The sequence below is a fragment of the Geotrypetes seraphini genome, chromosome 4, assembly GCF_902459505.1.
Source record: "Geotrypetes seraphini chromosome 4, aGeoSer1.1, whole genome shotgun sequence".
In the NCBI taxonomy this organism is placed as follows: domain Eukaryota; kingdom Metazoa; phylum Chordata; class Amphibia; order Gymnophiona; family Dermophiidae; genus Geotrypetes; species Geotrypetes seraphini.
The window spans coordinates 231,399,615-231,415,529 of NC_047087.1; the positions used below are offsets into that span (position 1 = coordinate 231,399,615).

Here is a 15,915-nt window from a genome sequence, read left to right on the forward strand (position 1 = left end):
AAGATGGTAATGCGTAGAATAGTCTCCCAGGGGAGGAGGTGGAGACAAAGATTGTGTCTGAATTCAAGAAAGCGTGGGACAAGCATGTGGGATCTCTTAGAGAGAGGAGATAGTGGATGCTGCAGATGGGCAGACTGGATAGGCCATTTGGCCTTTATGTGCCATCATGATTCTAAACACTTTCTCTAATTTGGAGTAACTTTCACATCATTGATAAGGAATCTTAGCCCTCTCTTTGTAAAAGTACTTTAATTCAGACACATGCTTAGGCTTTTGTGCATGAATTGCTTGTCTCAGTTTCTGACTTCAGCATCTCTATTGGGTTCAAGTCAGGATTTTGACTAGGCCAATCCAAAACTTTAATTTTGGAATTTTGGTTCTTCTCTGCCATTCAGATGTAGACTTAGTTTTGTATTTTGGATCATTGTCTTGTTGCATAACCCAATTATAAAGGCTACTCACTCCACTATCTATCCTCCTCCATTTAAAAAAAAATGGCCATTTAACCCTACCCTCTGTTTTCTGTTTCATAACCAGTTCCTAATCCACAAGTGAACACTGCCTCTTATCCTGACTCTTTAAATTTATCAGGAACCTCTCATGAGAAACTGTCAAAAAATGTTTGAAAATCTAGATACACTACATCAACCGGCTCACCTTTATCACATGTTTGTTTACACCTTCAAAGAAGTCAAGCAAATTAGTGAGGCAGGACCTCCCTTGGCTGATCCATTCTGACTCTGCCTCATTAAATCATGGTTTTTTACATGTTCCACAATTTTATTTTTTTATAATTGTTTCTACTATTGCGCCCGGCACTAAAATCAGGCTTACCAGTCTATAATTTACCGGATCTCCCCTGGAAACCTTTTTAAAAATTAGCATAACATTAGCCACCCTCCAATCTTCAGGTAGTACAGATGATTTTAGCGACAGGTTACAGATCAAAAACAGATCAATAATTCCATGTTTGAGTTATTTCAGTACCCTGGGATGTATACCATCTGGTCCAGGTGATTTATCACTCTTTAAATTGTCAATTTGGCTTAGTACATCTTTCAGGTTCACCGAGATTTCTTTCAGTTCCTCCTCATCATTACCCTTGAAAACCATTAATGGTTCAGGTAGAATTCATTCAGTCTCTCTGCTTTGGCCTGATCCTTCCCAAGTGCCCCTTTTGCTCCTTGATCATCCAGCGGGTCCCATGGATTTCCTCACAGGTTTTCTGCTTCTGATATACCTAAAAAAAATTGTTACTGTTTTTGCTTCTTTAGCAAGTTTCTCTTCATATTTTTTAAAAAATCTTTCTTTATCAATGCTTTGCAAATAACTTGCCTCTTCTTATTTTCTTCATTTTGAATCCTTTTTTTTCATTCTTTAAGGGATGTTTTCTTGGCTGTAATAGCCTCTTTCACTTCACCTGTTAGTCATGCCGTCACTCATTTCCTTCTCTTTTTCCCCGTTTGTTAATATGTGGAAAACATCTAGTCTGGGCTTCCATGATGGTATTTTTAAATAATGTTCATGCCTGGTTTACAGTCCTAACCTTTCCCATCGATCCTTTTATCTTCTTTTTAACCATTTTCCTTATTTTATGGTAGTTGCCCTTTTGACAATTAAGCACTAATGCAGTAGCTTTCTTTAGCGATGCCACTCCAGCTATCGGCTCACATTTGATTACATTATGATCCCTGTTTCTCAGCAGACTCAACACAGTTACTTCATGTATCATTCCATTGAGTACAAAATCTAAAGTAGAGAGCTGCACGGGAACGTGAATGACAGGAATCCCACAGGTTCCCCCCTTGGGTCATGGGGATCCAATGGGGCCCCCCTCATGGTCTTGGGATCCTGCGGGATTGGAGCCAGCTCGAGCTGAGAGGGTCCTCTTCTTTTCCTGGCTGCAACAAGCACACATAGCTGACCAGAAGTCTTCCCCCGACGTCAGAGCTGACGTCGAGGGAAGGCTTGGCATCAGTCATGTTCAGGGCAGCAGGCAGATCTCTTCCTGGCTGAAGAACATGTACACGTTGCCTCTGGCCGGCTGCACAGTCCTCCCCCCAAGAACTGGTAGTTGAAGTAGGCAGGCACCTTGAGTGCCCGGAGACAGTGGAAAGGGTGGTCGGAAGTGGCATACTTGGGCACTCCATAGAGTGGTGGTGGAGAGCAGCGCCTGCTTTCTCCCCCCCCCCCCCCTGTCTTCTGAACGGTTCTGCCCCACGCAGATCTGCTCGGACCCGTATCGTGGGAAGTTCTCATAGCGCAGCCACTGGAAGCCAAACTTGTTCTTCAGATCCTCGCAGCCCTGCCCGCTCGCAGATGCAGCAGCACACTGGGGTGTATATGGAGCAGAGGAAGAACTTGAGCTCCGGGGAGTACTGCACCTTTACCAGTGGGTAGAACTGGTGCATCTCCTGACTGGCATCCTGGTTCGTGTGGCCCAGCAGGTCCACAGTTAATTACTAGGTAACAGTAACTGGAAAGGCACCAGAGAATTTGCTAGCCTGAAACCCGACCATACTTGGTTTGTTTGGGCTTTTACTGCTTTATTTTGGTTTGGTGGTGTCAGTTATGGAAAAATGTTCAATATATATAGGGGCATGATGGTCTGGTTGTAGGCAATGTCTATGCACAGGGGTGATGTAGTTGAGCTGGCAGAAGCTGTGGTCCTGGATGGAGATGTCCCTTTTCCCGTGGAACTGGCCACAGCACGCCACCCAAAAGTTCAGGAAGGGCAGCAGCGGAAAGGCTGAACAGTGCCAGACGCTGGGGCGAGGCATGTTGGATGGATCGGAGCAAGAAATCACTGCAAAAAAAAATCCAAAATCCAACTTGGGGGAGAAAAAGAAATCCTCAACTTTGTGGCTTGTGGCGACCAAACGGATCCGCTGTGCAAAGAAAGTTTTTAGGACACGAGCTCATGAGCGCCCAGTATTTCCAAACAGGCCCTGCATGACTTGACGCAAAGCCTTCCTTCTGACATCAGCTCTGATGTCGGAGGAAGACTTCCGATCGGCTACGTGTTCATGCTGCAGGCAGGAAAAGAAGACGAGCCTCTTGGCTCGAGCTGGCTCCAACCCCTACTGTTATCAGAACACAAACGCGGGACACAGAAGGGTGGGGGAGGGAGTGCATTTTTTGACACAGAAGGCATGAACTTGAGAGAAAGGATGGAGGAAGGTAGGGAAAGAAATGCTGAGGTGGGGGACTGAATAGAAAGGGAAAATTGGTTATGGGTGTGTCAGTGAGAGGGAAAGAGAGATGGTTGTGTACCTGGGGACTGGAAGGAGAATTTTTGGTCATAGAGAGGGAATGAGGTGGTGGAAAGGGAACAGTGGGACAGATTGAAAGGGATGCAAGAGGGAGGAATGTTGGACACAGTGATGAAGGGAATGGAGGGCGAGATGTGGCATGGTGCTGGAGAGAAGTGATAGAAGGAGAAATTTTGGGCATGGGGCTGGTGGGCAGGGGTGAAAGATGCTGACATGGTCTGGGGGATGAGAGCGGGATAAATGCTGGACCATGGTAAGAGGAACCAATGGACAGCAACAGAATAATTTAGAGAAGATGAGAAAGCGGAAAAAAGAAACTGGAACCAACTTGATGGTAAAATAAGTTTCCAGACAACTAAGGTAAAAAATGGAATTTGTTGACTAAAATATGTTAGCTTTGGGAAATGTATATAACAGATGTCTTTGTATTGTGTTCAAAAGAAAAGGAAATGCATTTCTGGTTTTATTTCTACAGTGTTGAAGTACTTGCTGATTTTTTGGTGGGGATCCCCAAGAACCACCAGCAGCATACCTCCTCTACTCCTCTATAGATGGCCGGAACTCCCCTCCACCAAGAGCAGCAGTCGCTAGCAGCATCCATGAGCCACAGAGGTGCCAACATCTGTGACTCAGGGCTGCCACTGCTGCCTGTCAAGATTGGCAAAATGACCCCCCCCCCTGCCAACTGCAGAGGAAGTCATCAGTTGAGTATTTATATTTTGTATTTACATTAGAGGCTCTGGTAGAAACCCATTTACCAATTATGTATTCTTCCCAATATCTAAAGTAGCTCCCCCTCTTGTCGGTTCCTGGACCAGTTGCTCCAATAAGCAATTTGTGATATCTAGTAATTTGACCTGCCTCGTAGTCCTTGCTGAAACATTTATCCAGTCAATGTTGGTGTAATTGAAATAACCCCTTATGCTGTTGTACGCCAGCTTTCCTAATCTCTGAAAACATTTCTGCATGCATGATAAAGCTTGGATGCGCGCTTCCCAGGCTTCCGATGTCCTTTCCTGAAAACCCCGCACAGCTTATTGCAAACTGCGGCTCGGCACTAGATGGCAGCTCTCTCGCTTTAGGGATTTCCAAAGACGCCTTTCCTCCAAGCAGCTCCCGAACAACCCCTCGGTCCAGTAATCGAAGCCACTGTCGATGCGTTTACGTCTTCGAAGAGAGAGACAAACCAGAAAACGCAAACGCCCTGTGGTGTCCACTCCTACCGTCATCTAACGTGTCTCTGAAGGTGGCCGACAGCAATAGCAACTCGGCCAGGTTGCCTCCAAGCGACCTCGGAGCGTTCACTTTGCTGAATCTGGAACTGCCCCACCCCCCAACCAGACGTCACTTCCTGTTTCCGGCGGGGCGGGACGCAGCAGAGGGAAAGCTCTAGGGTTGCAGTTGGCACTTGTGTGAATTGTTGCTGTTGGCGACCTAAAAGACAGGTTTGAAGGTAGGAGCGGGGCAGTTGCTTGGTAAATAAGGGAGAAATTCCGGACTGCGGACGGGCGGGAGAAAGGGAGACGTGCTGGACTGTGAAGAGTGGACGAGGGAGGGAAGTATGCTGGACTAGGGACGAGAGAGATGTCAGCCGATGAAGGAGGGGGCTCCCGGGCTCCTTGAATGTTTGTGAAAAGAGGTGTTTCGCGTTTGAGAGCAGCCAAATGTGTGTAACCCGGTGTCGGAAAAGTTGGTCGGGCAGGGCCTTGGTGGTTCTCTCTAAGCTGAGGTTTATGGAGAGGCGCGGGGGAAGGAAAAGAGAACGAGAGGCTTGCATGCAGTTACCCTTAGGTTTCTACGGTGTTGCCCTTTTTCAAGGTAGGTAGTTAATGGAAAAACTATTCTAAAAAAAAAACTGATGTGAGGGAATGTGAACAGCTCTAAATATCGTGAATCTTCTTTAATCTCTGGTCTGATGATTTGATTAATTTGGATTAGGTGGTTTACTGTGTAAACTATTTCTGGTTGGGAGAAATTATGGTAAACTCTTTTTATTTTGCTTAAAATCCCCAGTTAGAACATAGGAGTACTGTTAAGGAAATCTGTTAGTCAAGAGCCATAAGAATCTCTAGAAATCTTATCTGTGAAAACTTGTTAATGAGTCACTGGAAGTGATAAGCTGAATCGTGTTGTTGAGAAGGTAGGTGCATTAGTTTTTTTTCAGCTAAAGTTTGTTATACTTTTGAAACTTGTTAAAACAAGTTCTTCAGTATGTCATTTGGTTACTTAACTGGCGCTGCTAGATCTTATCTTACTTGCAGAGTTATAATTGCCCTTGACAACTGTGCTCCCTTCTTCAGGCCAAAGGGTCAAAACATAATGAACAGATTAATATAGGAGTTTACAAGCCAGTCTAGTTTTTGAGATATGCATGAGATAAATTTGTATACACTGTTTCCATTATATGCAGATCTATCTTTTTATGCGCATTATATTTATTGTGGGCGCCCTGAAAACCTGCCTGGTTAGGTGTGTCCCGAGGGACTGGGTTCAGAATCCTTAGAACAGAGCAAGAAAAAAATGCTGAACTTATCTTCACATGCTGATATAATTCTCACTGATCTTTGTGCTTATCTAATCCACAACGCTGTTAGTGAAGAGAAGCATGTCTGTGTGGAGTTTTTTTTTGCCTATGATATAGAAGTTGAATGGCTAGAAATCTGTTGGGTTGCCGTCTGATATTGAATGCATTTGAGGCTTTTTTTGCCACAATTAGTAAATGTGTTTCAGTGGGTATCCCCACCACTTGGCTAATAACATTGCTTAAATGTCTCTTATCATTTCTCCCTTCTCCTGCCTTTCCTCCAAACTATACATATTGAGATCTTTAAGTCTGTCCCCATACGCATTATGATGAAGACCACACACCATTTTAGTAGCCTTCCTCTGGACCGACTCCTTTTTATATCTTTTTGATGGTGCGGTCTCCAGAATTGTACCCAATATTCTAAATGAGGTCTCACCAGAGTCTCATACAGGGGCATCAATACCTCCTTTTTTTTACTGGCCATACTGCTTCCTATGCACCCTAGCATCTTTCTAGCTTTTGCCATCACCTTTTCAACCTGTTTGGCCATCTTAAGATCATCACATACAATTGTACCCAAGTCTCGCACTTCTGTTGTGCATATAAGTTCTTCACCCCTAAACTGTACCATTCCTTTGGGTTTTTGCAGCCCAAATGCATGACCTTGCATTTCTTAGTATTAAATTTTAGCTGCCAAATTTCAGACTATTCTTCGCTTCGCTAGGTCTTTCTTCATGTTATTCACACCATCTGGGCTGTCTACTCTATTGCAGATTTTGGTATCATCTACAAAGAGGCAAATCTTACCTCATAAAAATGTTAAAAAGAACAGGCCCAAGAACAGAATCTTGAGGCACACCACTGACAACATCCCTTTTCCTCAGAACGATCTCTATTGACTGCTACCCTCTGTCATCTTTCACTTAACCAGTTCCTGACCCAACCTGTCATTTTGAGGCCCATTCCAGGAGTCATGTGAAGTCTGTGTGGATCACTGTCAAAGTTTTTGCTAAAATTTAAATATACCACATCTAGCACACTACCTCTACCCAATTCTCTGGTCACCCAATCAAAGAAATTGTCTGACAAGACCTACCTCTAATGAATCCATGTTGCCTCTGGTCCTGTAATCCACTGGATTCCAGAAACTTCACCATTCTCTGTTTTAAAAGTGTTTCCATTAATTTGCTTATAATCACAGAAGTCAGACTTACTGGCAATTCATGATTGGTTCATCTTGATGAGGATTAAGTCATGGGAATTGGTCCTATGATGTAAAGGCCAGGTCAGCTTAAGCATACACAAACCCATTCTCTGATAGGCTTATTAAAGGGGGAGTCTCAACAAGATTCTCTCAGATCATCATGACTTAAATGGCCTTCCACCACGATTCTTCTGTCTCATGATCTCATCTAGAATAAACAATCTAGCTTCATGTTGCAATGTTTTTTAGTATACCAGCTTGGATCAATAATGCTGACAGCTTATTTCTCTTTAAAAAATACAGTTCAGCCTGTTCTGGACAGCTGTGCAACAAAGCCCTTGTGTAACCTAACTTTCCTATAGACTTTAAGCCCCAAACTATCCTAAGTCTAACTTTAACAATAACTCATGGTTGCGGTACTCGATTTCCCATGCGGCAAATGCGATGCAGCCTATTCAGTTCTTATGAACTGTCACATTTGCTGCGCTGGGACTCGTTATAGTGGCTTTTTAAAAGTGGTCTGTAGTCTCTCACCGCTTGGCTTTTTAAAAAAAAAATGTAAACTTTAGGGTTTAGTTCCTTCCATCTTTTCTCTTCAATCTTCTTTTCTCTTCAAGTTGTACTCTTCTTGCCTCTGTCATACTCCGTTTTACTTGAAGCCGAAGACATAAAAAAGTAAGCTATTACATTTCTCATTTATACAATGAATAGCTGTCGTGGCTTGTATTGGTCAATAACTTTAAGTTAATACCGTGTTTTCCCGAAAATAAAACCAACCCTGAAAATAAGCATGATTTTCGGGGTAGGTCATAATATAAGCCCTAGTCGCCGGCAGCAGCAGTGCTTCCCCCGCCTGCCTGTCGACGTGCACCCCCCGCCACCGCCTGCTGACCCATCTCCCTCCCATCTGAACCACGAGACAGGAATACCTTATAACAGCGTCGGCAGCAATCTACACAGGCTGCTTCGCAGCCTTCTATCTCCCAGGCGTTCCTCTGCCACATCACTGATGATGTCATCAGCATTGCGGCAGAGGAACACCCAGGAGATAGAAGGCCGCGAAGCAGCCTGTGTAGATTGCTGCCGACACTGTTATAAGGTATTCCTGTCTCACGGTTCAGGTGGGAGGAAGAGATGGGTCATTGGGTATGGGGGGTGCATGCGGTGGTGGGGAGATGGAAAGATACTACACGGGGATGGGAGAAAGGGAGGGATAGAAGCTGCAAGGGTTCTGCTGCACAAGGGATGGGAGGGAGGGATAGAAATACACTGCACAAGGGGATGGGTGAGAGGGGAGGAAAGATGCTGCACATGTGGGGGAGAGAAAAGAAATAGGAAGAATTTGGGTGGAGGAGAGGAAGGGAGAGATGGTCATTATATGAAAAAAATAAGACATCCCCAAAAATAAGACACTGTCATATTAATTTGGGGTCCCAAAAAAGCACTAGGTCTTATTTTCGGGGAAACACGGTATTAAACCAGATCTATTTATAAAAATTGAACAATATGGGTGCATCTTCATTGCCTTTGTCTTTATCACCAACTTTACATTCAAATACTTAATTCTCTAAGTGCTGCCTTCTTGGTCAGCAATAAATTTCAGCTAAACACTTTTTAATTGTCCATCAGTCCCTCACATTGCCCTGTATGGATTTTTGCCTATTGTTCTAGGAGGCGTGACCTAGTGGTAGAGCTATTGCCTCAGCACTCTGAGGTTGTGAGATTGATCCCAGCGCTGCTCCTTGTGACTCTGTGCAAGTCACTTAATCCTCCATTGCCCCAGGTAAAAAATAAGTATCTGTATATATGTAAACCGCTAGCAGGATCAGCCCTCTGGGACACTTAGCCAGCCTGTAGCTGATCTCTGTCTTCAGATGAGCTGAAAAAAAAAAAAAAGGAAACGCTCTCGAGAGTGTGTAGACTTCTTAAAAGTCTCGGCTGAATAGCAGGACATGCAATTAGCTACGAGCTTTATATAAGATTAGTGCTGGTTGCACAAGTTTTTCTATCTATTTTATAGCAGCTTCTTGTCTAATGTACAAATCCCTCATTAGAGTAATCGGATATTTAGGTACACCCGTTCTCCTTTCGACTCTCTACAATTTGACATGGTTGACATGATCAAAAGTCTTAATAGTCAATAAAATGTATATAATATGCATTGTCAATGATGTCTATTGTTCCTCTTTCTTTCTAAATCCTGTTTGCACATCTGGACGCTCTTTCCATATATGGATCTAATTGATTGTGAACTAGTTTCCATTTGTGAGGTATAGGTTGGATAAATGAGAACTGCTTTAACAGCTATGTGAATAGCAGGAGATTGGGAGCTGCTTCCGGGTCATGAGGAGGAAGAGCCTGGGGCAGGCTTCTTCTCTAGGCCTCACGAGGAAGGACTATTGAAGAGTGAACAAGGGAACAGGATAGAAAAAAAAGTTGGAAAAGGAATGTGCTGGAGGAAGGCGGAGGAAAAAAAGTGTGGCACGGCTTATAGCAGCCTGGAGAAGAGTTTGCATACAGACTTTTTACGTAGTGCTGGTATTTCATACCAGTTATTTGTCCTCATTAGGAAATGTTGGTGGAGTTCTTGAAGACTGATGAACTGGAATTTCTGGTTCTAACTGTGCTTGAAATTCAGGTATATAAGTAAGGCAGTTGGGGTAAACCTTCATAGATGATTAGTAATGTAGTAGAGGCGGTATCTTATTACCTAGATACAAATAGTGGTGTTATTGAATGCTAACATTGTGCAAATAGACATATGAAGGCTGTTGCAACTTTGAAGAGCCAGGAGAACATAAGAATAGCTTTACTGGGTCAGACCTATGGTCCATCAAGCCCAGTAGCCCATTCCCACCTGGCCAAAACCCAAGGAGCAGCAATATTACATGCTACCGATCGAAGGCAAGCAGTGGCTTCCCTTATGTCTTTCTCAATAACAAGACTATGGTCTTTTCCTCCAGGAACTTGTCCAAACCTTTCTTAAAACCAGCTACACTATCCGCTCTCATCACAACCTCTGGCAATACGTTCCAGAGCTTAACTATTCTCTGAGTGAAACATTTTTTCCTCCTATTGGCTTTAAAAGTATTTCCCTGTAACTTCATCGAGTGTCCCTTAGTCTTTGTAATTTTTGATGGAGTGAAAAATTGATTCACTTTTACCTGTTCTACTTCACTCAAGATTTTGTAAACTTCCATCATATCTCCCCTCAACCGTCTCTTTTCCAAGCTGAAGAGACCTAACCTTTTTAGTCTTTCCTCATTCCTCTTTCCTCATCCCCTTTATCATCTTGGTCTCTCTTCTTTGAACCTTTTCTAGTGCCACTATATCTTTCTTGAGATAAGAGACCAGAATTGAACACACTACTTGATGAGGTTGCACCATGGAATGATACAGGGGCATTATAACATTCTTAGTCTTGTTAACCATCCCTTTTTAAATATGCTAGCTTTTTTGGCTGCGGCTGCACATTGAGCAGAAGGTTTCATCATATTGTCTACAATGATTCCCAGATCCTTTTCTTGGGCGCTAACCCCCTAAGGTGGACTCTAGCTTCCGGTAACTATGATTCGGGTTATTCTTCCCAATGTGCATCACTTTGCATTTGTCCACATTAAATTTCATCTGCCACTTGGATGCCCAGTTTTCCAATTTCCTAAGGCCTGCCTGCAAATTTTCACAATCCGCATGCGTTTTAACAACTTTGAATAGTTTAGTTTCATCTACAAATTTAATCACCTCACTTGTTCCAATTTCCAGATCATTTATAAATAAGTTGAATGGCACTCCACTGCTTACTTTCCTCCATTGAGAAAAATGACCATTTAACCCTACCCTCTGTTTTCTATCCTTAATCTTCAACTGAACTTTGCCACCTATCCCATGACTTTTTTAAATTTTCTCAGGAGCCTCTCATGAGCATCTTGTTTTATTGCATGAAGACAAGGTGTTATCAAGTGCAACAGAGACAATTAGAATCTTTTGATAAACAACAATTAAAAAAAAAAAAAATAGCAGCAAGGTCATTCTGTATGATTTTCATTTTCTCAATTTTGACATCTTTGGCCATGTGTAAATGATTTGGAGCATTGGTGAGTTTGCTTTATATAAAGTGTAGTAAACAACATAGGGATTGAATTCTGAATATAAATTCCAGACTCTGTTTTGGGCTATTGAACACACTATTAGTTTTCAAGTTGATGTTTTTTATTTCCAGGCATTTATTTACAAATTAAAATATGTTTCCTTAGTTCAGACATGTAGGTTATGTCTCCTTGCCACTGGTAGAGCAAGAAGAAATAATGTTTAGATCTAATTTCTCTTCCCTTTTATAGGACTGGTTTTGCCTTCATCTACTTAGTATTATTTCTTTGATTCTAGTAGATAGGGCAGACATGTGGACTTGTACAGCTTTTATAAGCTCCCAGGGAGGCTATAGGCTTAGATCTGGAGGATGCTTTGGACCACAGTCCTTTGGGGCTGATTTCCTTTCATGTCTTACAAACATTCTTAAAGCTAGCTGTATCCAATGATTATAGCAGGTTACAGAAAAAGAAAAGGAGCTACCGAAAACACACTGTCCCTCTATCCTTGGAGAGCAACTGGGAGGTATACTCCTTGGAAAGATTCTGTCTGCTATGACTTTGTTAAAAAAAAAAAAAGCAAACAGTTGCCCTGAAATTTGAGATGGAGCAGTTGAAAAGGTTGTGTAGTTGAAGCTGATAGATTTCAATCTTAGCATCACAATCCTGTTTCTGTGCTTCCGTGTTCTTAGTTTACAAGGATAGTCAAACGTGGGTGAAGATGAGCTTGTTTGATGTAGTGTATTTAGATTTCAGAAGGCATCTGTCAAGTCTCTTGTAAAAGGCTGCTGAGGAAATTGAGGCCAATGGCAGGAGAAAATGTCTTGGAAACTGGCTAAAGAACAGGAAACAGAGGAGGACTAAACTGGTAGTTTTCCAAATGCAAAAAGGACATCAGTGAATTGCTTCAAGGTTCTGTAACACAATAAATGATGGCAGAAAAAGATCCTCACACTTCATCCAGTCTGCCAACAAGGTACCTAGAGCTGCACCTGCCTCTGTGCAGGCCCCAGTCACCCATGTTTAAAAGCTGGTTGTGAAATCACTACCATACTAACCATATAGGCAGCCACACATGATGGGAATGATACATGGCTATAGCCAAGACTCCATTTTATTATCACATACTCAAGCGGGGATGTTGTGCAGCTTAATGGGGAGGAGAAAGCACCTTGATTGGTAAGATGAATACTGTTGGCAATACTTGATCTAACACACTGGAGGAATGGAAATGTCACCTGTCTCTTGCCATTTGCGGGATTCAGACTGTAGAAGCTTGTCTGGCATCGGCCTCAGTCCCATGTGTGCTAGATTTGGCTAATCTTTGAGTCTCTTGTCATTTGTGGGACATAGACTATAGAAGTGGGTCTGGCATGAGCCTGAATTTCTACTCTTGTGCAAAATTAACACCTCACTAGCCATGTGTTTCTGTGCTCTTTCTATTTAGGCATCCCTTTTGTCTATCCCTCACATTTTTTAATTCATTCGCTGTTTTTTATTCTACCACCTCTCTTGGAAGGGAATTCCAGGCATCCACCACCCTCTTTGTGAAAAAGTATTTCCTAAAATTACTTTTAAGTCTACATCCCTGCAACCTCCATTCATGTCCACTAGTTCTACTGTCCGTATGTCTCTGGAAGAGGTTTGTTTGAATATTAATAACTTTCAAGCATTTAAATATCTATATTACATCGTTTCTCTCTCTCCTTTTTTCCAGCATATGTATATTCAAGTCCTCCACTCTCTTTTTATACGTCTTGTGGCATAAACCCTGCACCATTTTGTCACCTTTCTCTGAATTGCCTCAAGTCTTTTTGTATCCTTGAAGAGATACAGCCTCCAAAACTGAATATAGTGCTTCAAGTGGGGCCTCACCAATAACTTGTACAGGAACATCAATGCCTTCTGGTTATGCCTCTCTCTATGCAAAGAGACCTGTGCTATTTAACACATTTGTAAATGATCTGAAGAAATGAGTGAAGCAATCAAATTTGCAGATGTCACACAATTATTCAGTCATTAAAACGGCAGAGGATTTATGAGGAATTGCACAATGATTTTGTTAGACTAAGAGACATGTCACCTAAATGGCAGATGAAATTGAATGTAAACAAGTGTAAAATGATGAACAAAACTGAGACTATAATCCCTCTGTATAAGTCCATGGGGTGACAGTACCTTGACTGTTGTATGCAGTACTATATCATTCCATCTCAAAAATGATATAGTGCAACTAGGAAAGGTTCAAAGAAGAGCAACATAAAGGATGCAACACCTCTCTTATTAAACAAAACTAAACAGGTTAGGGCTCCTGAGTTTAGAAGAGAGATGACTGATGGGCTATGAGAGTTCATAAATTATAAGTGGCTAGAACAGTTAAATAAGGAATGGTTGCTTAATGTTTCAAATAATAAAACAAGAGGACTTTCCATGAAACTAAAAACCAGTCTATTGGAAACAAATTGTACAAAGTATCTTTTTACACCCATGCATAATTAAGCTGTGGCGTATGTTTGTAGATGAGGTGAAGATGACTAGCACAGAATTCAGAAGAGGTTTAGACAGGTTTTTGGAAGAGTTCTGAAATTATTAGCTGGGTAAGCTTGAGAAAGCAATTGCTTCTTGGAAATGATTCATAAGAAATAGGACTATAGGAGATCTGGGGTACTTGTGACTTGATCAGGCCACTCTCAGGTTGTTAGACTTGATAAGTTATGCTGAATCAAAGCAAGGTCTATGTTTTATAGTCTTCTCTGGACTGGGACCTTCTAGCATTAATGTGTGCTATCCAGGTTTAATATGCACTAAACAGTTCTAGTTCACTTTGAACTACATTCCTGTAGGCTAAAATGAATTAGCTTGTGGAGAAAGTGTGCCATGGCAAGGGATTGGTGCAGTACTTGGGGAATAGCCCACAGCAGTCTAGAGAAGAGGTTACAGATGGGCTTTTAGTAGTATTGACATCTCATGCTAGACAAGTTTCTGTCCTTCCTAGTGGAAAAATGTCATTCCCATCTGTCTTGCTAGTTGTGGGAATCAGAAAGCGAGTGAAGAGGACAGATGTGGACAAAGTAGTCTTTAAGAGAGGATAAGAGTTGGGGAAGGGATACAGAACTTAAACTATGCTAAAAACAAAAGGTTAGTAAATTACTGAAGTTTTCAGTAACAGACTTCAAGTTCCCCATTTTTTATCTTGTGTTATGAATTGCAAAGTATAAAAGAACTTTCTTGTTCTTGGCTTAGAATTGTATGCCTTTGCTGAAAACAGGCGCTGATAATGGGGTTTCCTGAATGTTTATGTTGCAGTGGTTTGTATACATGCTGTTTCCATGATTAAATGCAAGCTGGGACGGAATTTTACATGGAGCAGGAAAGAAAATGACAAGGCTTGTATAAGCAACAATGAATGTAAAATATTGGCGTTTACTTTCTTATCTGTTTCATTTTACTTAAAACTAAATCCTTTTGTTTCTGTTAGTGACTGCTTCTTCTCATGCTGCTGGTATGACAGGTAGATACAAGTCTGGAAGACGACAGAGAGATCGCTCAGAGGAAAGGGATGTTGCCAGTGGTGTGCCTCAAGGTTCTGTTCTTGGGCCTGTTCTTTTTAACATTTTTATAAACAATATTGCTGAAGGGCTGTCGGGTAAGTTTTGCCTTTTTGCGGATGATACCAAAATCTGCAATAGAATTAGACACCCCAGATGGTGTGAATAACATGAAGAAAGTCCTGGTGAAGCTTGAAGAATGATCTGAAATTTGGCAGCTAAGAAATGCAAGGTCATGCATTTGGGCTGCAAAAACCCAAAGGAACGGTACAATTTAGGGGTGAAGAACTTATGTGCATGACAGAAGAACGGGACTTGTATGTGATGATCTTAAGGTGGCCAAACAGGTTGAAAATGTGATGGCGAAAGGTAGAAGGATGCTAGGGTGCATAGGAAGAGGTATGGCCAGTAGGGAAAAGGTGGTATTGATGCCCCTGTATAAGACTCTGGTGAGGCCTCATTTAGAATATTGTGTACAATTCTGGAGACCGTACCTTCAAAAAGATATAAAAAGGATGGAGTCGGTCCAGAGAAAGGCTACTAAAATGGTGCCTAGTCTTCGTCATAAGGTGTATGGGGACAGACTTAAAGCTCTCAATATGTATACTTTAGAGGAAAGGCGGGAAAAGGGAGATATTTTAGAGATGTTTAAATACCTACATGGCGTAAATGCGCATGAGTCAAGTCTCTCATTTGAAAGGAAGCTCTGGAATGAAAGGGCATAGGATGAAGTTAAGAGGTGATAGGTTCGGGAGTAATCTAAGGAAATCCTTTTTTTTTTTTTTTTTTACAGAAAGGGTGGTAGATATATGGAACAGTCTCCCGTAGGAAGTGGTGGAGACAGAGACTGCCTGAATTCAAGGTGTGGGATAGGCATGTGGAATCTCTTAGAGCACAGGCACCAAACTCAAGGCCCGCGGGCAGAATTTAGCCTGCCTGGCTGTTTTATACGGTCTGTGGTGTGATCAATGTGTTTTCATTGCCACCCCCAGTGTTATCTTCTTGTTGGCACCTTTCTCCTCACTGCAAACGTCAGAGGGAAGGCTTCCTGATGAGGGGGCGGGACATGCGAGGAACCACCGCACGTGGCTTTGTGCACACTGCGGCAGTGAGGAAGTGGGAGCCGGCCAGAAGATAACACCGGGGGCGGCAATGAAATGCACATCGCACCACGGGCAGCATAAAACGGCCAGACGGGGAGCAGGCCAGAAGGTAAGACACCGCCAGAGGGAGGCACCTAATTGAGGCACAGCATGAAGGGAGGGAGACAACAAAGATA

General features: G+C 42.4%; 1 protein-coding gene across 2 annotated transcripts in view; it reads left to right on the forward strand.

Annotated features, from left to right (window-relative positions):
- Positions 1 to 4,594: 4,594 nt before the first annotated feature.
- The window catches only part of ERLIN1 (ER lipid raft associated 1), a 104,753-nt gene continuing 93,432 nt past the window's right edge, over positions 4,595 to 15,915 (forward strand). The window contains exon 1 of one of the 2 annotated variants that reach the window (XM_033941507.1): positions 4,595 to 4,725. The gene's annotated coding sequence lies outside the window, so the exon portion shown is untranslated. Of the gene's footprint in view, positions 4,726 to 4,804; positions 5,091 to 15,915 lie in introns of those variants that run through there. The other variant, XM_033941508.1, reaches the window with a different exon arrangement.